The 25512-nt window shown below is 41.3% G+C and overlaps 1 long non-coding RNA gene across 2 annotated transcripts in view; it reads left to right on the top strand.

Moving 5' to 3' along the window:
• Positions 1-25512, top strand: part of LOC144057484 (uncharacterized) — a 196315-nt gene that overhangs the window by 145712 nt on the left and 25091 nt on the right. The window contains exons 6-7 of one of the 2 annotated variants that reach the window (XR_013295266.1): positions 2392-2509; positions 3973-4003. This is a non-coding gene — a long non-coding RNA (uncharacterized LOC144057484). Of the gene's footprint in view, positions 1-2391; positions 2510-3972; positions 4004-25512 lie in introns of those variants that run through there. The other variant, XR_013295263.1, reaches the window with a different exon arrangement.

Below are 25512 nucleotides of genomic sequence, written 5' to 3'. Positions count from 1 at the left end.
CTTTTGAATAAAGTGTGTTGGAGGACAGACACATCTAAAACCTGCTGGACTCTGTCCCTCGAGGACAAGGATTGGGGAAGCCTGGTCTTTAAACTTGTATTGGTTTTATCATTGATGGAATTGACCCTGGAATGTCTTAATTTCCGTTATTTCCTATTATATAAATAGCCTACATAAATAAATGTGTTCAAAATGGATTGTGTAGAATCTTCCACTGCAATTTTACTAGTTCCTTAGTCCAGGTTATCAGACTAGGGTCTGGGCTGTCTTAGCTTGGGGTGCCCTGAAATAATTTACAATACCGTACATTATGTTATACCGTATTTTTTTTCTTCATTTTATATATATATATATATATAGAATAAACACCAAATACACAAACCACACATAATAAAAATATAATAATAATGCGGATGATAATGATGATCTACCAAGAGGGAAAAATAATATCATCCATCCATTTTCAGCAAAGAAATTTTACAATAAAATAGTAATAACGATGATAGTATTAGAAATTGTAAACAGTAATCATATCTGATTAATCAAAACATGGTTGTCATACTGGCATGGAAATAGACCACAGAAAAACTAAAATCCCAAACCCCCTTCCCCAGAAGCACTCTACCCTGACCATAGACCGCCATCTTAGACATAGCAGAGATCGGAGGGTATGTTATAATATTTTTTAAACTGTTCAAATGTGGACACATGCCCCAATAAAACAAACATACTAAACCAATTACACCACCCAACCTTAGCTTTTGGTCAATTAAAAGCTTTGATATGACAGGACGTGTCATAAGTGCATTCATGCATCCATTACTTGCCGCACGCTATTTCTAGCTGGTGACGATCGATAAAGAGTTCAAATACGTCAAGTGGTGCTAAACCTAAGATGAGCAAATATGAATATTTAGGTTGAAACAGTTAAAATAACTAATCATTCCTATGACATTTATAGATGTGGTAGTTCCACAATGTTTAATTGGCAGTAAGTGTATGAAGTGGTCCTTGGAAAGGTACCTCTCCAGTAAGGGTCCCTGGACCCAAAAAGTTTTAGAACCACCTGCTTAATTCGTCTAAAATTGGACGGAAATTGACTTTGCGGAGGTAGAACTTTGGATTTTGAAGGTTCTGGAGGTCGATTCAGGGCACCTCAACTTGAGGTGAACAGATTGCCTTGCTTCTTTCTTTCCTGCTTGCCAAGCTGAATTTCCACCTAACGAGCCGCGTCTTTGTAAAGGTTCAGGAACGGTGAACTTATGAGAGTGCGTCTAATGGCGACCACCGCTTTCCTTCCATCTCAGCACATTTCCCCTCAGAAGCTTCTCGACTCCTCCCACTCAGTGGCGGTCAATTTGTCTTGCCGACTGCGATCCATATTTTTCTCATTTAGCGTACAACTTCTTCCAGGTTGCCCCTCCCCCCTGCCCGAATTGCTCGTCCACAGCCCGTCTCGCCATCATCTCCTCGCAGCCGTCCGTCCAAGTGTGGCTGAATCGTCCCCCAGCCAGAGCTTACCTATTTTCTGTATTTACTCCTTGTGAGCAGTGTGTCATCCCCACTGCGCTTTTCCAAAGGTGTTCCATCACTCTGTGGCGAATCTGAGGGGAACGCACTCAAAAGGGGGGCAGAGACAGCAGCAGCTGGGGAATGATGATGGAGTGCGGCCTTTTACCAGGCGTTTTACTCTCAGCATTGTCTACCTTGCACCAGCGGGTCCCTGGTGGCCGCCGGCACAATCAATACTACACAAGAGTTGAATTAGACATCTACCTTGGCGGAAGACCTGAAATCCCTTGAACGTTTACTTTCTTTCCACTGTGTTAACCAATAAGTGGATGAAATGAGAGGGAAAAGAGCAGCTGTCTTTCCTGTTTCTTATCTTCGCTACTTTTTCTCCCGTCTCGCTGTCTCTTCTCCTCATGCTGGCATTTTGCTCTCGGCGCCGCTACCCTCACTATCTGTTTTGCCTTAAAAGAGCCACTTGAGCATAAATGAAATGCACAATTAGCAGATATCCAGAAGAAATGGGACACTCTCATGAGCAAAGAGTGCATGCTTGTGTGAACACGCGCACGCGCACACAAACACGCACACTAATTGAATTATGTCTTCTCATTGACATGACGTTTGCCTCAACAGCTCACGGGTACAAATAATTTTTGATAAAGACAATCAGAGATGTCAGTGAATGTATTTAGTTTTTATCTTTTAGGTCTCACATTTTTCACTTATTGGTACTCAACATTTGATTTTTTTTATGATTCACATTTTTAACAATACAGGTGATTTTCCTTTCATTGAAACAGGATTTTAATCATGTCTGATGCTATTTTAAATCACCTTTTTTCTGTTGCTGTTTCAAATCTTTTTTCTCATCTTCTTTAGACTAAGAAGAAGACAAAGAAATCATGGCAACTTGGTTTCGGTTTCCACAAGAGGGATTTACAAGGCACGTTAATTGACCAGGATTGTACATTTGGCTACAACGCGACGCGAGATTCTGGTAAGGTAAAACATTTTAAGAAAACCTTTAATAAAGTTATTATGTGTCTGTTTTGTCAAGCTTGTGCACTGTCGGAGGCAGCGCGAGCTCCCTTCCCATTCATTTCTGAACGCAGTCTATAATTAGCAGCTCAGTATTTATTCTTCATTTTGCATTTTAACAGTTAATTTTATTAAGAGTGAAAAGTGTTAAGCTGGGTGGAAACTGTGTGAGGGTTTGCAATGGCTTAATAGCGGTGTAAATCCCATCTCGTAAAATACCCACCTCTGCAAAAGAAAAAGAAAAAAGAAAAGTCAACCTCTTCTTTGCGGAAATTCACCTATTGCAGGGGATCATGAAACGAATCGTCCGTGAAAAGTGAGGGAACTCTACACTCCCAGTCTAGGACAGGGATGACCAAACACTTTTCTCCTGGGGCCGTACACAAAAAACAAACAAACAAAAATGGACGCTGTAGGGCAACATTGATATTCTTCATCTTAATTTTTTTTTTTATACATGCTGAAACTAGTTGATGGATTGATAAAGATACGTTAGGCATTTAGCATATTGATCGGCTAGTCAGGTCGGCGAGCATCGAGCTAGGCTAACTTAGCATCATGTTTCCAGCCGGCGACTTGAATGACGTATGGAAAGCACAGATCTATACAAATACTTTATTAAGCGTGCGCATGGTGATGTGATGAGCGCAGGGCTGCCATACTATATGTAAATCCGTGAATGAGCAGCGCTTGCCGGAACATCTTTTGGGGATACAAAATTAACAACAACAAAAACTTCTCTTCTCCCTGGCGCCCTTTTTGCTCTTGAACGCCCCTAGCAATCTGCCTAATCCGCCTAATGACAAGAGCGCCACTGGTCGTAACGCCACTCCAAGGCAAACCATAAAGGGGCCTGCAACAAAACTGAGACCCTTTTGCTATTGTCTTCTGAAACGGAATTAACTTTATTCATTGAGGTGTTATATATAGAAATGATGTAACTAATCTCATTGGATGTTTTCATCTTTGTGTATCTAGAAGAGCTCTACATAAAAACAATTTGTTACTATTATTTCAAGTAAAGTGGTTATCATGGGTGTCACTCTCATGGAGAATTTAGGTGTCAAAACCCCCACACTTTTCTTTCTCGACACTTCACACACCACAAACCCCCACCGACTTCTTTTTAAATATATTTTAGCATAGTACAGTGTATAGCCCTGGGCCCTACTTTGGACACACCTGTTTTAAAATACAGTTATCCTAATTGCCTTCACGTGTCCTTTCATGCACCTGCAACATTGACTACTGGTGAACCAGATAGCTGACTTTTACCTGCCACTCGATTTTGCACGCATGCACACACACACCTACACACAAACACACGCCAGTCCCCTCTGGCGGATCAATAGGAGGCACTCAGTGCAGCTGACGCCCTTTCACACCTGATACTTCCTCTAAACACCCTCCCTCCCTCGTCAGACACACTCCAACCTGGTGAGGGACCAACTCTGTGGCACAGAGGGAATTACTCAGTGATGTCTCTCAGGGTTACAGGTACTTAGCTCCCATTATGTCTGCTCTATTACCTGCTTGCAGCCGCCACGTGCGTCTGTGTGCACAACAATCCCTCCCGCTGGCCCGCTACCTTTTCACTCCCCCCCACGTGTGAAAGGTGTACTTAACATACTCTGACTGGTGTGTAAACACAGCAGACACACGCACTTACCTTGCTGCACACCCGCACTCATTTTCCAATTAAAGGTTCACATTTATCTCCACACCTGCTTGCTTGTTCAGACAAATTATCTCCTTGTTGCTCATTTCAGCTCCGTTCGAAAAAACTATTTGTGAGCACAGACACGGGTAAGCTGATCCGTCTGACAGACAAGTGGCTGCTTGGGATGCGGAGACCGCTGAAAGGTTAATTACCCGTAACAGATGTACCTGTGTAGGTTTCAAGTCTTCCTCCTCCTCCTCCTTGCTGCAACCTGCACTTGTCACCGCAGCCACTTAAGTGCTTTAATTGAAAGATTAGGGGGGTTAAGCTATCGATTTCATGTCCTCTCTGTTTACTTTTTATCTGCCCGAGAGCGCAGTGGCACCTGCCTGCCTTTGGGGGTGCTGCATTACGTTATTTGTGAAGTCAAACGACTTTGTGTGGCAATGCAGTGGGTCTCAAATTCTATCAATTATTTTACGCAGGGATGTGATTTTTACGCTAATTCGCGGAATTCCGCTTTTTTTTTATCTCCCCCCCCAAAAAAAAAATCAGATTTTTTTTTTTAGTAGTAGTAGTTCATTGTGTATGCACATGACTCCGACAGATAACATCTTCTGCTATAACAAAGACATTTGTGGTATGCTCTAATATGAGTTACTTTTCATTTGGTCATGATACAATTATTTGTTCATGAAATTTGAACTCTTCAACATTATTTATGTGTTAACTTAGTAATCACATTAGTTAGATATGATGATATTCTCAGTGATAGTTTTTAAAAGCAAAGGCAGTCCAATGTTTTTGAATGTGACTGATTTTGAGTTGACTAAAACTGCCATTTTATATGGGATAGTTCAATATACATTGAAAATTTATGCTGTTGTTTTGTCTATTTCTTTGTCATGTGAGTGCATTGAAAGTACTTAAAAACACGGAAAACCCATGAGCTCCGGGGGGCTTCACCCCCCTTGTCCCCCCACCAGGGCACTGCCCTGGACCTAGCTGGGTGCCAGCGGCCCCCAGACCCCCGGCTAAATTTTCAGATAATTTCACTTTGGTCAAATCACATCCCTGTTTACAACATAAAAAAAAGTGCCAAAGTGTTCATTAAAAACAACGGGGAGGTTTTATTCCTAAAAAGTATATTTAAGATTATTAAATAAGTGTAATATTTCACACACTGTAAACATTAACTCTGCGCTGAAGTAAAAGAAAATATTATGCTTCAATAAAGATTCAATTCAATTGTGCCTAAAAGTTATATAAAAATGGCACCTTATTAAATGTTTGAAAATAAACTTGTCCTGCAAGTTACATACAACTGCACTGACCTTAATACATCTGCTGTTCTAGTTTTTTGTTTTGTTTTATATAGTCACTGTAACGTAATGCAGTGATTGAATATTTATATTTCAGGGATTTTTTTTTAAATATTACACTGTGCTCCAAATTACTATGCATATAAGGTTCATGCTCAATAAACATTTCCTATCTATCTGTCCATCAATTTGTACCTGACCTGTATCTGTCAAATGTTTGAGTTTAAATTTTTCTGGGTGTCACGTTTCGATTTTGTGGGGTTGGGTTTTTGTCTGATTTTGGGTGTTCATGTTCTTTGTTGTCTGAGTGCTCAGTTTTTTGTTTTGTGTTCCTTGTCTTTCCCCTCGTCTCGTTATGTGTAATCACTTCCACCTGTTTGTGTCTTCCACTCTTCCCTTCACCAGGTGTAGTCTGTTGTGTTTGTCCAGTCGGTTGGGTGCATTGCCTGTGTTATGTGTGGAAGTTTGTGCGTCAAGTCTTCGTCACCGCAAAGTTGCCATCTTCACCGCTAAGTAGCCTTCGCGATAGCCAAGTCATCGCCACAGCCAAGTCGTCCTCATCACAGCCAAGAAGCCATAGCCGCAGCCAAGTCAAGTCACACCACAGCAAGTCAAGTCAAGGCGAATCAGTATGGATGGGGAAAACGAGGCTTTCCGAAACAATGAACCACTTTCGAGACAATTAAAGGCTCGAGCGTGTGTGGAGATAAAATGGTACGCCATCAAAACCTCATTACAACTGTACAACGGAAGGAAAACAGTTTTGGGACTGCTTTGCTTTCTCAGGGCCTGGACACATTGCAATAATGGATTTCCCAAGTTTAACAAGCGTTTTCCTGAAGAATTTAAGACCATCTGTTTGTCGATTGAAGCTCAACAGAGGATGAGTCATGCAACAGGAAGACTCAAATGATAAATAGAAAACGACAACTGAATGGTTTCAACATAAAATGGACAGCGATGAACCTACCATAAATATTTGGGGAATATTGGAGGAAACTGAAGTACCCAGAGAAAAACTCAATACACAGGAAGGCCGGCGACCAAATTTGAACCCACAACACCTGAACTGTGAGGCAAGTATGCCAACCATTTGTCCACCGTCAACAGCAGTTGCCTATTCATTTTTAACACTATATCCAGGGAACAGAAGAAAAAAATTTATTTTGCTTTGAAATTTAAATGCCCCCAAATGTGATACAATTTGCAGTTGTACAAATACTTTTGTGGAAAACATGCCATAATTACTATTAATAACTATTTCTTGAGTCTTAACACTATATCAGGCATAACTTGCCCATGAACTTATCACACCTCAGTATGAGTTGTTTCTTCTACCATAAAAAAGAGATTGAGTGTGTTTTGCTCTTTGTGGCTTTTTGCAACCTTTCAGTTGAGGATGAAAAGGATAAAGATGAGTGGAGAAGAGAGGACACTAAGGGATGAGAATATCCACTGGAAATATTGTAGTGCATATATGTAGTGCATTTGAGTCCATCTGTTTTGTGCTGTTTGACAAGAAGAAGTGCTGAGTGAAGATGTGAAGATTTGTCCTAATTGCCATAAAATGGACTCGTCGTCAGCCTGCGACGACGTGCACGTTTAAACAAAAACTGTTAACCCACATGCTGTGTCGATTAGCCAGGTGTTGAGGGGTCCCAGAGGTTGTGTTTCACCAGGAATCAACAACCTGCTGTAAACACCAAAGCACCTTCCCTTCCTTTTCTTTGCGTCGTGAAACTGCAACCATCTGCTCCTGGACCACAAAAATAGACTCACAAGCGTTGATAACAATTAGTAGTTGCTGTGCTGGGGGACCACACATCAAGCCACCTGATTTTCATAGCAAGCACTCGATGCAGCCCACCACCCCACCAGGCAGCTATCAATAGACAGACACCTGTTTCCTGCCAGTGCCAGCGAGTCCTTCTATAGCTGCACCTGTATGTGCTTACACACTATTTGTGCGGATAGGCCTGCTGCGCTGCTAGCAAGTGCCGCTAATGCAATCACAGGAAGGACAGGGAGCACTTGACGAGTGCGAGGCGAGCCAACGGTAGCATGAAAATGCTCAAATCAAGTCAGGATGTCGATTTTTCAAAAGGGAAAGCTGAAAAAAAGAAATCTTTTGACCCTGAATTGCTCCAGATGATGATGATTGGCGTGCATGTTTTCCAGAGGCACAAGTGTGAATGGGACAATTAGCTTTCAATGTTTGTTCTGGAGTCTTTAGTCCAGATGCTTTGTAATGGTGCACGCAACAGTCTACGTGTGACTGGTTGAGTCTTAAGTGACGGAGCATCCCTTTTCCTCAAAGAATTCAGAGAACATCTTGGAGCATCAACAATGCTGCACATTACATTTGGATAAATCGACAACATTTCCTTTGCTTCGTACCGAACACAGAGCTACTGGCAGATGCACAATGTCAAGAACACACTGGAGAGGCAGCAAGCCGACCAGTCAATCCATCACAGCCAGCCAAGCATTTCTTCCCCGCTGAACGGATGCCAGACGCCAAGCGGCAAACGGCGGCGTCAAGCATGGAAGGGCGTCAGATTAATGTCAACGCAGTGTTTCCACGTTTGCGGCCAAAGTGTTATTGATTCGATTTCGGAGGGGTGAGAAAAGGTTAGCATTTGCTGGGCCATGGTTTGAGGTCAAGCGGCGGGAGGAGCAACGGCACCTCCCTCCTCTGTGGCGGCCACTGAAGCAAGAAATGGAGACGGACATCAGCTAGGCGCCAAGCAACAGAAGTTCTGTCTTTTGCCTCTCACATGTGTGAACACCGGCTATTGAGTGAGAGTCACATGCTCTTACACCTTGTGTTGCTTGGAGAGAGTTACAGGTAGCAAGAGATTGCTTAATCCTGTCCTATAGCATATCTCCTTGTGTTTAAAGATATCATATTTTCAAACTTATCATTACGTATATGTGTGAGGAACAACCTATACATGTTTCTCTTATTGCAGAGGGGAAAAAAGCTTTAGAATGAAGTATTTGATTAAAAACCATTGACAAATTACTTTTATTAGAAAGATTGAGTTTGAGATTGAGATTGAAATGTTTTCACATCACAGTGTGTCTAAGCAGGTTTACAAGAATGTCTGTGGACATGGACATAGAGCAGTGGTGTGCCATGCGATACTGTCTGGTGCGCCGTGGAAAATTGTCCAGTTCAACCTAATTGGTAACAACAAATTAATTATTATCCGCAAATAGTGGGTCATTGTTGAGTAACTCAAGAAAATCCAGTGAAATCGCACTTACACGCAACTTTGTCCAAACACCGCAACTTTCCCGCAACAAATCCATTTTTAAAATGCACGTTTCACTTCAGTTTTGGGTTATTTCGCCTGAAATGACTCAGGTAGACGAAAGCCCTCACTCAAAGTTGAACTCACAAAGAAGAAAGCAACACGTCACATGCGGTTTTAGACGCTATAGCGAACATTGATATCTATGCTAGTAAACGTGTTGACATTGACCGCAGAGAAAATGTGAAGCGTTTATTATCTAAAAGTAGGGACCCTCGTGGAAAATGGATGGATGGAATCATGGCAAATTAAATGACCGTGCAAACCAATATTCGTACCTGCTGCACGAAAGCAGTGGTGAATTAAAAGTCGTCCTTCGACAAGCGTTTCACGAGTATTAAACACGTGAAAAGTGTTGAAAGAAATATGCAGTCTTGGCAAATCGCTCTCACAGGCGATAGAGTCGAGGCCTGTCGGGAGCACAGAACGAAATAAGGCGAGAAACGGTGCGCAGTTACATAATATTTGTATGTGAAATTGTGGATGATGCATGTTAAGCCTAGAGTTGGGCAGTTTCCTCATTTAAATCAAACATTAAACATGTCTTAAATGTGCAGAATTATAAACTGAAGATATCACCATACTCTCTTAATTGAAAGTGTACAAAAGTATGTTTTCCAGAGAGATCAAGTGGAAGCTGATGATTTTGAGGAGGAAATTGAGTAGTTGTTTTAGCAATGATGTTGACCATGACAGAATTAATTAAGCACTGCGTATTTCTTAGCATTGGCAATTTATTTTATATAGTTTGATTATAATGTTCATAATGCACTTGTAAGAATATTTACACTTTGCAATTCGATTTTATGAAATTATTTGAACTTTTCCAAGTTATGTGAACTTGTTCAATGATATACAATATTTTTAATATAAACGTTAGAAAATGAAACTCCATGGCCATTTTAGTTTAGTGAGGTTTTTTTTGTAGTTTTTTTTTTTTTTTTACATTTTCTATGGGTGGTGTGCCTCATGATTTTTTTCAATGAAAAAAAGTGCGCCATGGCTCAAAAAAGGTTGAGAAACACTGACATAGAGAATTGATGTGACTATTTTTGGGGCTTAAATTTCCTTTATACACTGCTTATCCTGTAAAGCGCCCTGTGAGCTGGGGCCTATCACAGCTGTCACCACTCAATCGCAGGGCACAAACAGCCATTCACTCTAGCATTCACACCTTCACTCGGTTGAAAGTGAACCCACGATGCCCACACCAAAGTCAGACAAATGCAAATCTACCAGTACACCATTAAATGGGTACAGTGCTGTATAGACAAAGGCCCAAATCTGCATATGACCAAACAAGACTTTTTGGCTTGTACATAAGTTAACCTACACAAGCTCACACTTGCAACCACTCCCCACCTGCCACTCTGTGTCATTGACGTGGAGGAAAGGTGCCGTCATCACATGACAGTAATTAACAGCTGACAAATATCTCCAATCCCTTAACATGAGGTGGGAAATCTCAAAAGCCGGATTTACTTGCTAATTAATTTACCAGCCAAGGTCTTTTTTAGCTCTCCCAGGCGTAGACCTGAGGAATGATTTTGTTAAGACACCAGGCTATATCTTGCACAATGTCACGAGGTTGCCAGTTTCTGCAGTAAATTGTCACCCCCGCTCTCTCCTGCCATGTTGCTTGGGACCCAACAAACTGGTGCCATGATTCCTTTTTATTTAGAACCACCTAAAAGTGAGGAACAGGTGGTGCACAATGCCGTCTTGTTGTTTCGGTTCACGCAGTCAAGATAGCAGGTTTTATAACTTGGAGAAGCGAAATTCGACTGCAAAGAACACTTGAACAGTGGTTCAGCGTTCTGTGTCAGGCACCTTCGAATATCACACTTTAAAAAAGGTGTTTCAGATGCGGTGCACTTGGTATGGAAGAAAGAGGCGATTCTCTGTGTAAATGTTAGCTATGTGCAGCTGAAATTAGATGTTTACTTCAGGTAACTTTTGTAATTCAAACCGTTAACTGTGCAGTACATCAAATCTGACACATCTGCCCTTTAGAACAGCTTATGAGGAGATATCAAAGTGATTTTTTTGTTTTCTGGTGAAGCTCGACAGGGGTTCATGTCTTGTCCTAATTCATTCAAATTAGCTTCCAGATGTCAAATGCTGGACCGTTATTTTTTTTAATTTTTTTTGCATCACACCAACTTCATTTTGTTTGTTTGTCGGCCATATCTCGCAAACAGCATTTGAAAGGCTTATGTAAATTGGACCAATGATTGTAATTAACATGTTGGACATCTCACATGATGCAGATCATCACTTTGAACAAAAGTAAATAGTGTAACTCGCATGTTGTTGTAATGAAACTGTGCAGGAAGGATGTGAGAAGGGAAACACCAACACATCTTCCCCAGCCAAGAAAGAGCAGAAATGAGGCCTGACATGGCTTCTTACAGTCACACAGGCCTTGATCGGGATTTGCTCACAGGACCTCCCACACGGCACACGCAAATACACTCTCGGGCAGGAGGGGGAGGAAAGAAAGCCGAGGGCCATGTAGGAAGAGACGGGTAGCTCAGGAACATCTGCAGTCTCCGTTGTTGATAGTGAGGCTGCCAGCTTGGAGTGGGATCACAGAACAGGAGATTCTGGAGTTTGGGCTTTACCTCGTGGCCAACCCCCTCCTCCTCCTCCTCCGATCAGAACTTCCAAACCTCCTAGCTACCACCTGTTAGAGGGACCAGAGGACACTGTGAAGTCAAACTTGTGTCTTTCTCCACGTCTGTCTTCATCGGTTTTACCGGACTTGGATGGGTTTGAGGCAAATCCCCCCCCCATCCCTGCCATTTTCCCCTTGTGTTGTAGCTTTGATGTGAGCAGACTGGAGTCACAAATTCTTTATCCATTTAGCATCAGAGAGCATCTCCCTAACCCAGGGCTTGGCACAGTCCCACGTGGCCGCTGATTTGAGATGCTTTAATTAGGCCAAAATGTGTCTAAAGATGCAGTTGTGCCTGCGGATCTCCAGCACTTCCCATGCTAAAGAGATAAATAGACAGCATTTCTACGATGCAGAGGTATTAGATGACTATTTTCTATACGCTTCATGACTTTCAGTATCAGCTAAATCCCTCCTGCAGGCTTCCATGCGTTTGGGACTCACATATTTGGAGTCATGCTCTTGGAGAAAGCAATGTTTTGTGTAAAATCTGAACGCCACTGTTCAATTTAAAAACAACAAATAGTGGTGTCACTGTCCCGTTTTCAGCATGACTCTCATTTTATGTTTCTGCCGCCTTCCCCTCGGTCGAGTAGTCGCCAGGATGGTTCCACTTTGATATACATTCTGTCCTTGCAACTTGTTCTTATTTTAAGTTCCAAAGTCCATGAAGAATCCCAGTAATAAATAGCATGTTTTTTTTTTGTTGTGTGTCAACATTGATTCTCTCTGCCCTCCACCTTCTAATAAAGAAGCAGACTCTTCAATCCGCCCTGTCTGCCCAAAGCCAACTTGAAGTTGTCTTTTCAAAGCGCCATTCTTCTTTGTAGATGCGGCCCCCCCTCTGTCTCACCGTGGAAGGGTGAGGGAGGTAGACAGCACAGAAGGCACCAAAGGTGGCACATCACCACCAGCCCCCCCCTGTAGGTGTGTGAAGTTCTAACAGTTGAACACAACTTGGAATCGATACCCCCCGAGCCTGTAAAGTAAAAGTGTGTCCAGCCAAAACAAGCAGAGTTTGAATGAACAAATTTTCAGCATGCCAACTTGTGAAAAGTTGTTGCATGCAACCTGCTTAGTTACAAGTTTCTTTGTCTGGCTGACGTCCTCGCCGTCTATCTTGCCATCTCCCGTCAAAATTGCTAGGAGGTGTTAAAAAGGAATCAACGGGGGATCGATTATGCAGGTCTGTTCATGTGCTGTCTGCTGCTACTTCTTCGCACCTCATATTGCATCTTTGCCCATCAAGGCGCACACACACACACACACACACACACACACACACACACACACAAGAATGCAGAGAGAGAGAGAGTTGAACTATCACCGCATCTCAGCGTACCATGCCGGGTGTAAGGTCAAGAGGTGCCATGCCCTTCAAGCCGTCCAGGCGTAGTGCTCAAGTAGCAAAGTGGTTGTGTGATCCAGGCGACTACTAGATGCTGTGTGGAGGCGGTGCTTTTTCTACGTCTATGTTTGTCTCAGACTACAGCCATGTTTGCTTCATGTTAGCGCACAAAGTTCAGCCATGAAAGCATCGCCAGATGCCTCTAGCAGGAAAGATTTGGGATTTCAACTCATTAGCTTTAGCAAAACTTGTATTATGAAACAAACTGCTGTGAACGTAAAACTTAGCAGAAATATGGCTGCTACACGTAGCACGTTCGTGGTCACGAATGTACCATCTGCTCATTGCTTTCTGGCTCAGTGGGCCCATACGCTTTGTATGAGTGACAGTCTTTAGTTACATAAGCCTGCCTCATTAAATTAATTTCACTTGATGGCGACCAGGATTTTTTTTTTTTTATAGATATATATTTTTCAAATGCTTAAAAATATAACATTTCATTTTCAGAATGACAAAAAGCTTATTTAGCGTTCCTTGACAATCCAGTCTTGTTTAGAGTGCCTTAAAAATACAAGTATCCTAACAGAAAATAACTTTGGAGGAGGTTAAAGTATATATTATAGTATATAAGAATATTCCATGTTAAAAGACTTAAAGTATGCTATATATCTGACATTTGCTGTGCTCAATTATCAAAAGTATTTTTTTATATTAAATTAGGGTGACCAAACGTCCTCTTTTGCCAGACATGTCCACTTTTTTTTTTTTTTTTACCTCCTGTCCAGGTGCCCATTTGTTTTTAATAAATTCATTAAACTGTCCAGTTTTGATTGTGGGACAAATGTGGGGCAGAGTACCGCAACTAGCCGACCGTGTAAAAGTATTCAATTTTTTAAAGAAAAAAAAATAGGTCAGGTTTTTTCATACCGCTCTTCCCGAGTGTTCAAAGAAGGTACTTGTTGGGTTGTTTTGTAGTTTTCACTAGTAGCAATCTGCACTAGCAAACTGGAGACATGGTTGTGGCGTGGATTTAATCCTAAGAACTCCTTATTAAAAAAAATAATTATAATACGATTGCGGGAGCAAAGATTGAGCTTAAACATTATGTCATTCTTTATTCATTTGTCAAGTAAGACTTCAAAAGCAAGTTGTTTTTTGTTTTTTTGTTTTTACCCATACAGTGGAGGCACACGTTAAAATAGCTATAATGTATGGCATCTTTGAGTAAACTTTGAGTGTTGTTTACAAATCTCAAGGCTGGGCTTGAGTGTCCTCTTTTTTTGGAAATCAAAATATGGTCACCCTGATTAAGTGTACCTAAGAGATAAAACAGCTATAAAAAATATATAAACAAAGCTGTTAGATTTTTTTTTTTTAAGTTTTATTTTGTATTTATTTTGTCTACTTCAGTGGCATACAATAATTAGAGATCATGTGACGTAGGCTACATGCCTAAACAATCTCATGATAATTGAGAACATTGTTTTAACTTCACTGGTTTAAATAAAAAAAAAAGTGTGCCTTTCACTGTTCAGGCATTAAATCTTCAATCAATTTCTTCTCATTTTATTTTGTATAAAGGAGTAATGAAGATTATTGTGGAATTATAGGGCATTGATGTAAAGGTATGTCTTCAGTTATGATTGCTAATGCTTTTAGACGTTGGGCTTTTGGTTGTGTAAAGCACAATGAATTGTATGAAACGTATTTTATTTAAGAAACATAATTAAGTAAAGGTAAAAACAAAAAAAGTAAAGTTGCCACAAATATAAATAACAAAGTGAAGTAAGGATGCTTACAAATTCTACTAAAGTACAGTATAAAATATTTGTACTCTGTTACATGACAAGACTGTTGACATCAAATATAAAATGTCAGCGAGTATATCCACACATACTGTGTATATATATCCTTTCCAAGCCCACCAGAGAAATGACTTTAACTTGCACTTACACAGCAAGCGCTCTTCAAGCACAGCATCTCCCCAAGCAGTACTGCCAGGAAATGAAAGTCGACATTGACCAGTCAGCCCACAGACGCTGCTGCACACCTCTGACCCGGCTCCCTCGCCTACCCCGCCTTCATGCTAACATGAATAATGCATGACGCCCCCACTACCTGTTCCTGGCTGTACACGCAGGGTCGTCCGGACCGAACTTGCACACACGCAGCCAAGCAGCCAGCGTGCCCAACACCGAGGCCTGACCTGCGCACACATGCTGGAACGGGCCCGTGTACAGACACATGACACACAAGCAAACAAAGCTCACACACCGTGTATCTGAAAGGCAAAGTATTAAGTGAGCTATTCTGGCGGTTAACAGCTCTAAGTGGCGCCAATAGAAGCATATTCGGTGTCTATTGGATATGACCGTAGATGTGACTGTTATAAGAGTTGTATCACAAATTCAAAAATATTAGAAGTAGCTCTTAGTATGGTACATTGTAGCTAGCCTCCTCACAATAATAAACAGCTACACAGATATGGATTTTTGATAGCAGGCATCAGATATTAGCTCATTAGATTATATGTGCAAGTGAGCATAAAGTTTTTGGCTGATCAGTAAATTTATTTGAACACATGGAGGGTGTCCAGCAAGATACAATGTTGTTTCCGACCATGCGTTTCTGGTTTTATTGCTGTACAGATTACATGCGTTTAAACTGCATGTCTCTCGCTGTACTAAGGTTTAGTTTATAAATATTTCTACTCTATTTTTAGTCTGATCAGCATGCTGCATGCACATCTGGAATCATCAGCCATAGCAAATTTTTGGCAATCTCAAGCATATTCTCAAAATCTTTCCACACTGATAGAGAGGTTAATGTCTGCCTGAAATGTGTATGCTGTGTGCATGTGAATGCATCAGTAGTAGTAGGTCAGTGTTATAAAATTAACATTATAATTCGAAAATAAAGTTACCAGGGTTCTGCTGGGTCAGGATTTGTGATGCTCTTGTTTTACTGTTAGAACTTGCTGGGTGGCTGGTTTTTGATTCATGACAATGCCTTAGATGTTTTTCTTCACTTCCGAGGGGCATGCACATAAACACGTGCTTGTACGCCGTGTGTGAGCGCATCACAGGGTCGGGGGTGGTGTGCCATGCCTGGAGCCATCCCGTCCTTCCATGCAACCTGAATCCTATTGGAAAGGGAAGTGGAGTGTGTACAAGTGAGATGATCAAATAAATCAGCTGCTTTCGTCTCCTGTGCCGCCATCAGACATGAATATTAAGCACATTAGGATCAAGTTAATATGTCACGTTTGTAATCCTCCACGATCTGCTGGTCACTTTGAGTTTGTGCTGTGGGAGAGAGGAGGAGTATTTACTCCATCGTGTTAGGCGTTTAGGTGACGCTTTCATCCAGAGTGACTGGATAACAATGACATAAGGCATCGATGCTCCACCCCCAGCCGACCTCTGGCCAGAGATGCCGCCTCCCTGCAGGCCAATCAAGGGAAAATTGTGTCAGGTTGTTGTGCAGCTTTCCCTGGTGACACATACTACAGTTTGGAAACAGCCTGAATCAATTAGTTCTGTCAAAAAGCTGATCGAATATCTGATTGGACATCTGTCCTTTGAACAAGCTGTCGAAATGTTTTACGTAAAATTTATATTTATGGAATAATTTATATTAATCGCCCCACTCCCACCCCCCAAAAAAACACCATAGTCTTCAAAAGGCCTGGGAAAAGCAAAATTGGCCGATCATGAAATAATTTCCTCAATAAAGAAATACTGTTCACATCAATAGAAGTAAAGAATTGGATGTGGAAGGTAAATGTAGCATTTTCAAGATCTACAGTCAAGGCTCTTCATGACTGTAATTATAGAGGTTTTACAACAAGGTGCAAATCGCTGATAACGTCCAAGAACAGGAAAGCCCGATTAAACTGCAAGCAAACATTAGAAACTTAAGACAAAAAGTGAAAACAACAAGACTGAAAACGTTATATTGTTGTTAAACCTCTTAAATTAAAGGTAAATGCACACAGTTCAATTATTTTACTTCAAATCTATTCTTGAGTATATAAAGTGGAAATTGAAAAAGAAGAAAAACTACAGCGTTCAATTGTCCAAATACTACACTTAATTAGATTTGTCCAAAATTAAAAGCAAAACCTTTTTCTATGTACACAAAAAGCCTATTTCCCTTAAATATTTGCGATGGCTGTTCTCAGACGATCTTGAATGTGAAGATGCTGGATGTGGAGTTCCTGGGCTGGCGTTGCTATTTTTGGTCTGCAGTTGCAAAGACGGTTGGATGTGCTGCCAACTTGTCTGTATAATCTTTAGAAATGGTACAAAAATGAACATTCAATTGACGGGCAACATCTTGTAGTGGATACCATTGCAGTCAGGATTCCAATTTTACCCTGTCTAAAGAAAAAAAGCAATATCTGTGGCAATGGGCTGTGAAATAAAACTTCATCCTGATTTTCATGCTAGAGCAAGTCTAGTTTGTGTTTGGCAATTTGGCAGACACTGCTGCACCTTGTTGGTTGTTCTGGCGGACCGAGGACTTTTCTAAGTCACATGACAATTGGGTGACTGAAAGCAGACTTGAGAGCAGCTTGGAGCAGGTCTAAATTTTGGCGCAGGCGATGAAATGCAATTTTGGGGAATTTGATCGAAGTGGAAACAAACAGATTTGTGTGCGTCAATCACTCGCATTGAGTCCGAGCCCATTTGTGTTTCCGCCATATCAAAGACTTTGTGCGCCTCTCTTGCACTGAATTTAAAGGGAATGAGTGGAGCCGCATCCATTGGCCGGGAAGCAAGTCGGCTGTGTTCACTCTCACAACAGTGAAAACGCCCCTTTCTAACTGTGCCTGTCTATGAAAATACCAAAAGAAGCACCAGGGACAAAAATAGGGCCCTTTGAATTCAGATCGTGAAAAATGGGTGCAATTTTTTCATTATTTCCTTCATGGCAACGGCTTCTGAGATGTCATCTCTCACGTTACTTTGGAAAGGATAAGCTCCGATTATTACAAATGACTTGAGTGACCAAAAATGATGCAAAATAATAGATTTCCAAAATAAGTCACACACAGGCGTCACAAACACCAGATGCTTGAAAAAGGTTAAAAATAATGTCACTCCTTCCTCATAATCGGTGCAGCACCTTCCCTGAGCCAGATGGTGGTGACGAAGGTGACAGGAGCAGCAGATATGTGCCAGCGCAATCTGTTGCGCAAAGGTGTCAGCTAATTGTCTCCCAAAGCCGAGGCGGCAACGTTGGCAGTGAGCGCGTCCCAACGCTACCTGAACAAATATCTTCATTTTCAAACCTTTGTCAAGGGAGCGTGCCATGTAGACCGTAACTATTCTCTAAGATGCAGCAATTTGATATGTGAAAAGGGACAGAGATTAAATGACATCTTTAGCATTTTTGGGGTTTTCTCTTTCTTTTTTCACTTCAGCAGCTGGATCTTGTGTGTCATCGTTACTATAAGCTGACACAACTTCCCCTCATTATGTCCACGAAGCCCCGGGCCTCTGTACACTCGTGTCTGCGGAAAGCACATTTTATCTAGGTAGCGGCTGGCTGCTTCGTAGACTCTGACATTCCCATTGTGTATTTAGAGGAGGGGAGTTGGGGGATTCTTGTCAAAGGATCTTTCAAATGGAGCCATCTGACCATGGAGGAGGAAGCAAAGTGCCTCTAATTGAGGTGCTTCTCTTTACACTTGTTTCCCACAGCAAGATGTGGCAAAAGCTTCTTTTGTTATCATCAAACTTGTAAAAAAGGCAGGAAGGGTATAAACACTTGGATTCTGTTTTGCTCTAATGTCTCGCAAAATGAAAATCTGTAGATATGGTAAATATCTTCAGTTCTTCACGTTTTACATTCAGTTTGTTCTGTTCGCATTCAGGTCGTAACAGAGAGTGTGAGCATAGGTCAAGTGGATGCAGAAGTAAAATCATTTGAAAAGGATCCAGTTGATTCGGGAGCACTTGAAATGTCTTTGGAGAATTTGGAGCGCTGTGGCGTCCTAGCGAGTAGATAGGCCAACGCTATTTTTGAATCAGCCACAAGAGTTAAGTCTTTAAAAGCTTCCCACGATGCTGATTGATCCTTTGACCCGGCTCTCCATTTGGAGCTGTGTAACTGGAGGACTTACAGTATTTTCATGTGTGGTGAGAAGGAAGTGGCTAGTCAGGTTCAAGTGGAGCCCCTGTTGACATCAGACTTTAAGCTTACTTCCTGCCGTTTGCAGCTTGTAGGCCATGCGGCCGGGTCAGCACATCCTTGACTCTCCAGCTCATACCTTTTCTTTTCTTTCTTTTTTTGCACTAAAGAGCTGGTTAAGTTTCTGTTTGTTTTCATTATTCATCTCTTGGCACAATTCACCAACTGGTAAGGGATTTGGGGATCAGTGGAGGGTGCATGGTTGGAGGTGGGCAGTGTGGTTTTCTCACAACGGTTTGCTCCCTGGTCCCCCTTAGCCCAATTTGTCCTCCCTTATCACAGAGTATTGTAAATAAAGTTATATGTATCTCCTGAGAAAAGATTGGAATTCTAGTGTTTCAAATGGAAACCGTGTGTTATGAACTCTGAGACCCATTTTTACAAAGCTATTGTCATATAAATAAATAGCCAAAACCACAAGTCCATATCCATTTCCAGTTAAAAACAGTGCATGTCAAAAAAAAAACTCTTAAGTCTTCTTCACTATAGATAGGATAGTTGCTCTTGATACAGTGTTAGCTTTTGATCCATGGCATCATCATCATCATAATTATCATCATCATTGTTGTGTGAATGCTGAAAGCCCATCATCAACACAACAACGATGATGATGGGCTTTCAGCATTCACATGTTATTCCAATTCTGGTAGATTGGATTGTCCCACTGTAATGCTATCCATTTACACAAGACACTAGTACTAAATATCATATCATAAAAGGCATTACTTAATCACATAAATGTGGATTAAACCGATAAAATCCCCATTCATCTTCAGTTACAGCATTCAGTATTATTCCACATTATTCAAAACTATCATGCATCATGTCAATTAACATTATTATATTATTTTCCCCCCAATACCATTTCATGTTTTTAATAACATTTACTAATTCTTCAACAGCAGAACAACCTTCAATCCCATTACAACAATTCAAAGCTTTCAACAAGTCGATTAGCCGGTAGAGCAGGTGACCAATACGTGGGAGAGTGGTGTTCAAAAATATAAACATTCAGCATTTCAGCTTTCACATGCAATATCACCAGAAATTGCTTGTCGAGATACAATTGTTATTGCGGCCTTTAGCTCGGTAGCTGAAGATCTGCTGCATTACTTGATATTTATTAGGCCGTGCTGCACAATGTCTTCCTTCTCATCTCCCTACCCTGGCTTGAAACCCAAACGCAGTGATGATCAGACGGGCTTACTTGCTGTCTAGTATGCATCACCTTCTTCTACATCAGCTGCAGACCGTTTCCCCATCGCCCAAGCATTTGAAATATATCCAAATCACCCGGAGCAGTCTCACTTTCAATTTAACTCAATTTTCATGTTTCCCTTCATAATTGAAGTATGATAACGCCGCCATAAGCTCGCCGGACGGCGCAGCTGTGACTGCCGGTGTGCTCGGCTGGAGATGAATGTGCATGTTTAGTCGTTTGTCCTCGCAGTACCTTGGTTGCATCGGGGCAAGTGGAGCATGCCGATCCAATATGGTGTCATCTGCCGCAATCGCTGCACAGGTGCCGAAGGAAATGCGGCAATCTGCTTGTAAGTCTGAAATAATGGAGACGACAACAGCAGGATGTTCAGAAAGCAAAAAAAAAAAGTTATAACGTTTTTGGTGGCATGGACATGCTGAAGTCACCTAAATAAAGGAAATTGCAGTGCTAAGTAAGCTGAGCTAAAGTGTGAAAGAATTCACAATGAAATAGGCTACTACTCATCATTGTCTACTGTATGCAGTACGTTTGTTTTTCTCTCGCTCCCTATAGTTGGTGATCCGTTATTCTTGAGGTGCGACCAACAGTAGCGCCATTGCATCTTTGCATTTATCTGATTTTTATTAGCGGTACTGAGGCCAGGAATGGGAGCAGACCAGCATTGTGGTTGTTATCATGGGACGATTAATATTGTAGGTACAGCTGTGCCCATAGTTCTGTCAACCCTTCCCTTGTTGCTCAACCACTCATATATATCGTATTTTTGTCCGTCTCTGTCTCTCCAACTAAACTCAAATGGCCAAGACAGACACACAACAGAGCCTGGGTTCTGTTTGAGGTTTTTTTCTTAGAAGGAGATTTTACCTTTTCAAGATCTTCGGTTGTTTTTGGAGGAATGTGACTCTTGAACTACTTGCCTCGATATTCATGTTTTATTCCACGTTAGATAATGTGGGAGGATGGGATAAGCAACCGTGTTTTGATGTGACTGTTGTGGGTGCCTGGCCAGTTAGTTAAACCGTCAAAAAAAAAATGCCATGGCGATGACAGTGCTTGGTAGATACCTCATCAGTCTTGGTAAAATAGGGTGAATGCAACAAAACATCAGAGGTGGGCACTTCCATCAATTGTGAATGACGGTGAAAGGTGGGCATCGTCATTAACAAAACTTTGATGTGGTTCACAGTGGTAAAGGAAGAATATATATTTCCTAGAATTTTATGGTCTTTTCAAGTTTTGTCACATTCTGCTGTGTTTGGTACACATTTTGTCTCATTTTGTCATGTTATGTAACAGATTTGTCACATTCAATCAAGTAGTCCTCTGCTGTGTAATATAATGTGTTGTATTACATTCTATGACGGTCTGACTTGTGGTATGCGGTCTGATAGAGGGTATAAAGCCGGACCCGGCAGAGGATCTTCATTTGAGTCTGTTGTGGTCAAAGTGGGCTGCTTAATGTCCACATTCCATCCGTAATAAAACCTTGATAAAAGGTAAAATATGTGAGGGACTCCACCAGATCGCAACGGGCAGTGAGGGAATGTACTGGTATGCATGGTGGATTTCGGGCCGAACCGTAGTGCGCCTTTGAGCCTGCATGGCCTTTCACATATTGCAATAGAGCGTGAGAAAACTTAGCAAGACTAATAGAAAGAAAAACATGACCAAAAGCCCATGGCACACGACAGTTCATAGTGTCCGCTAACGTAGCATTAGCGGTCATATACATATGATCACTTGCCCTTTGGGTGTCCCTCACAGTCGGAGAGTCACTTGACGAGTCATGAACCCTTATGAAGCAGGACTCGGAAACTAAACACAGCTATTTGTGTGACCTTTCATTACCAAGTAGGGCACCTTGATGATAAGCCCAACGTCACTGCTTGGGGTTTCCAGGTTCTAGAACTGTTTGCATGACCTTTCCTAGCTCCTCATTAGTTTGATGCAGGTGGATGCTTGGTGAGGTAAGCTAAACTATAAAGTTTATAGGAAGTTTATAGGGATTGTTGCATTTAAATTGGTCGTAGGTTTTCACAGCTCATTATTTTAAATGCTGCCTGATGCTTGCATGCCCTTTACGCCCACATTTTACTCTTCGGTGTCCAATGGCATTCATGTCAAATTGTATGATTTTTATTTATTTTTTATTATTCTGGGAGAAGTCGATTGTTGTGGCAATGTGTTTGACCTCTTTGAGTGTGTCTGTTCTAGTGAGTCCTTGTTCAGGGCCCTGTGCCCCTCCACCTACACTAATTGTCTGCACTTCCTTCCACAATGATTTCCTCGCCAGGGCTCTTAAGAGCTGCGCTGTCATTATACAATACTCAGGTGGCTGTGATGACAAGCAAACAGTCATTTCACTCTTCACTGACTCTTTGACCCTAAAAGTGTTCGCTCAGTATGTCTGCTTCTACTTTTGCTACATATCTCCCTTCCAAACTTTTTGTTTGTCTCTGTTGCTCTTTTTGGGACAATTTGTTTATTCTCTCTACTGCACTAAGCTGAAATGCTACACTAGTCAAATTTATTTTAAATTACTACGAGTCTGGAAGCAGCAATCACAACATTGTTATTTTTCATGTAATGTAAGGTTTGTTTTTTATGTGAAACTCTTTTACTGGATCTTCTTAAATATTTAAGACTTATCTCAGATTGCAACATGGAGACTTATTTTGCAACATACTATTGGTATGGATTACAATGAATACTCTAGCAATTAACATTGCACCTGAGTTGCCTCATTAGCAAATATGACTTTCCATTGATTGGTGATGGTCATTTGTGCATGTAGGAGACCTGTCATGTCACCCATTGACCCAACAGCACTGTTGGGAATCGTCACAACTCAATTGTTTAGACAAAGGTGAAATGTTTATTCCTATTAGCCGGCTTGCACACACGATGCAGTATTGAACCGGACGGAAGCAAGATCGGCTGTCGCAAATTACAGCAGCTGTGGCATCACTGTGGCCTATGCAATGCTGCAAAAGAATCAAGTAGGGATGCGGTGCACGGGTGGTGGTGGTGGGGGGTTAGAGGGCATGCAAACACAACCAAGAAAGAAGAAGAGAAATCAATGGAGTCTAGTCAGATGTTAGGTAAGTTGTCCCTGTCGTTTGCTTTAGGGACACTCACAGTTGTTTAATAAGACCCAGAGCATCTCCAATCAATGAGAACCTTCCATTTGGCTGTTTTAAGATCAATGAGTTTGATGCAATGCCGCACAGACTTGTGGAGAGGTATCTTGATCTCTCAAACTGTTTGCAAATATACCCCTTTGCCTTGAGGTGTTGGAATGAAAAGCCATTGCTAATTTAGCGTAAACATTTTTGGTTACCTTATTTACCGTAGCTGTATGCAGGGATGTGATTTTTCCGCTAATTCGCGGAATTCCGCTTTTTTTTATCTCCCCCCCCCCCAAAAAAAAATTCCGATTTTTTTTTTTATTTTTTTTTTTATATATCTATTTTTTTTAGTAGTTCATTGTGTATGCACATGACTCCGACAGATAACATCTTCTGCTATAACAAAGACATTTGTGGTATGCTCTAATATGAGTTACTTTTCATTTGGTCATGATACAATTATTTGTTCATGAAATTTGAACTCTTCAACATTATTTATGTGTTAACTTAGTAATCACATTAGTTAGATATGATGATATTCTCAGTGATAGTTTTTAAAAGCAAAGGCAGTCCAATGTTTTTGAATGTGACTGATTTTGAGTTGACTAAAACTGCCATTTTATATGGGGTAGTTCAATATACATTGAAAATTTATGCTGTTGTTTTGTCTATTTCTTTGTCATGTGAGTGCATTGAAAGTACTTAAAAACACGGAAAACCCATGAGCTCCGGGGGGCTTCGCCCCCCTTGTCCCCCCACCAGGACACTGCCCTGGACCTAGCTGGGTGCCAGCGGTCCCCAGACCCCCGGCTAAATTTTCAGATAATTTCACTTTGGTCAAATCACATCCCTGTGTATGACAAATACAAAATTATAAAAACTGGTTTCAGAATGATGCAGTGCAATTGCTCACCTCTGCACCACAACAATGGCATTTTGTTATATTTATACCTAATGAATCTGACAGCATCAACAGAAACAGACTATCATTATATTTGTAAAGGTGGATATTTTATATATACTGTATAGTGCAAGTTTTCATAATATTGTGGCCAGCCAAAATGTGTGTAGCTTTGTGGAGAAATTGAGCTTATTGATAATGAGCTAATTTTGTCTGTCACATGTGAAAAGTTTTTTATTTTTTATTATACAATTTTACTATACAAACTAAATAAGCAAACCACAAATGGATGTTTATTATGCATTAGCAGCTTCACAAACAAATTAATCTCCTTTTTTTTCCCTTCAAATTTGACTGGAATAATAATAATAATAATGTCATAATAATTACAAGGCAAGGCACTGCTGTGCAGGTCACAAGAGGAGCTAGGAAACTGATTGGTTGAATCACAGGAGGGGATAGTGACATGAAATGGACTAACAGCCTGACACTCATTGCCAATAAGTGACTAACATAAAAGACCAGTCCAGATGGACTGAAATCAGGTCCTTCAATTTATCATTTGCACAGTTCATTTTTAAACAAATGGAGAGCGGAAGAAGGACGGCTTAGCCAAAACAGTTTCAACCGTCAAAGGCTGCGTTCAGACTGCAGGCATATCCGACTCCAATTTGATTCCTCCTCAAATCTGACTTTTAGGGCTGACTGTCCAGACACATTATTGACCCATCTGACAGGTTGCTGTCGCAACGACGTCGAACGGAGGCGCATTAAGCGGTTTAATTTTTCTTTCTTTCTTTTTTTTTTTAAGACCATATTTCTATGACTATGGCCAGGCACTAATTCACTATTTCTGGTTGCGCATGTGAAGAACCGACAGGGTAGTGACTAGCGAGACCAGCTTCAGCGCAAATAACGTAAACTGTCACTGTATTTCCGGTTGAGCATGAGAGGAGCGGACAGGGCAGTGGAGCCGTCGAGGCATTTGACTGCCGAGCATGCGAGTAACCGATTGGATATTGACAGTGCGGGCTCATTGGGTTTTTGAACGCGTCGAGGACAGCCAAAGCCGTTCTGAGTCTTTTGAAGTCATCAGGCTGAGACGCATCTCCCGCATGTGGTTTCAATCTGTCCCGCAAAAATCTTATTTCATGTGCTTTGTGACTGTTCAGACTACAAAATAGCCATC

This window comes from Vanacampus margaritifer, chromosome 1 (genome assembly GCF_051991255.1).
Source record: "Vanacampus margaritifer isolate UIUO_Vmar chromosome 1, RoL_Vmar_1.0, whole genome shotgun sequence".
In the NCBI taxonomy this organism is placed as follows: Eukaryota; Metazoa; Chordata; class Actinopteri; order Syngnathiformes; family Syngnathidae; genus Vanacampus; species Vanacampus margaritifer.
Note: the sequence above shows the minus strand (reverse complement) of the source record. Positions and strands in the feature narration are given on the sequence as shown.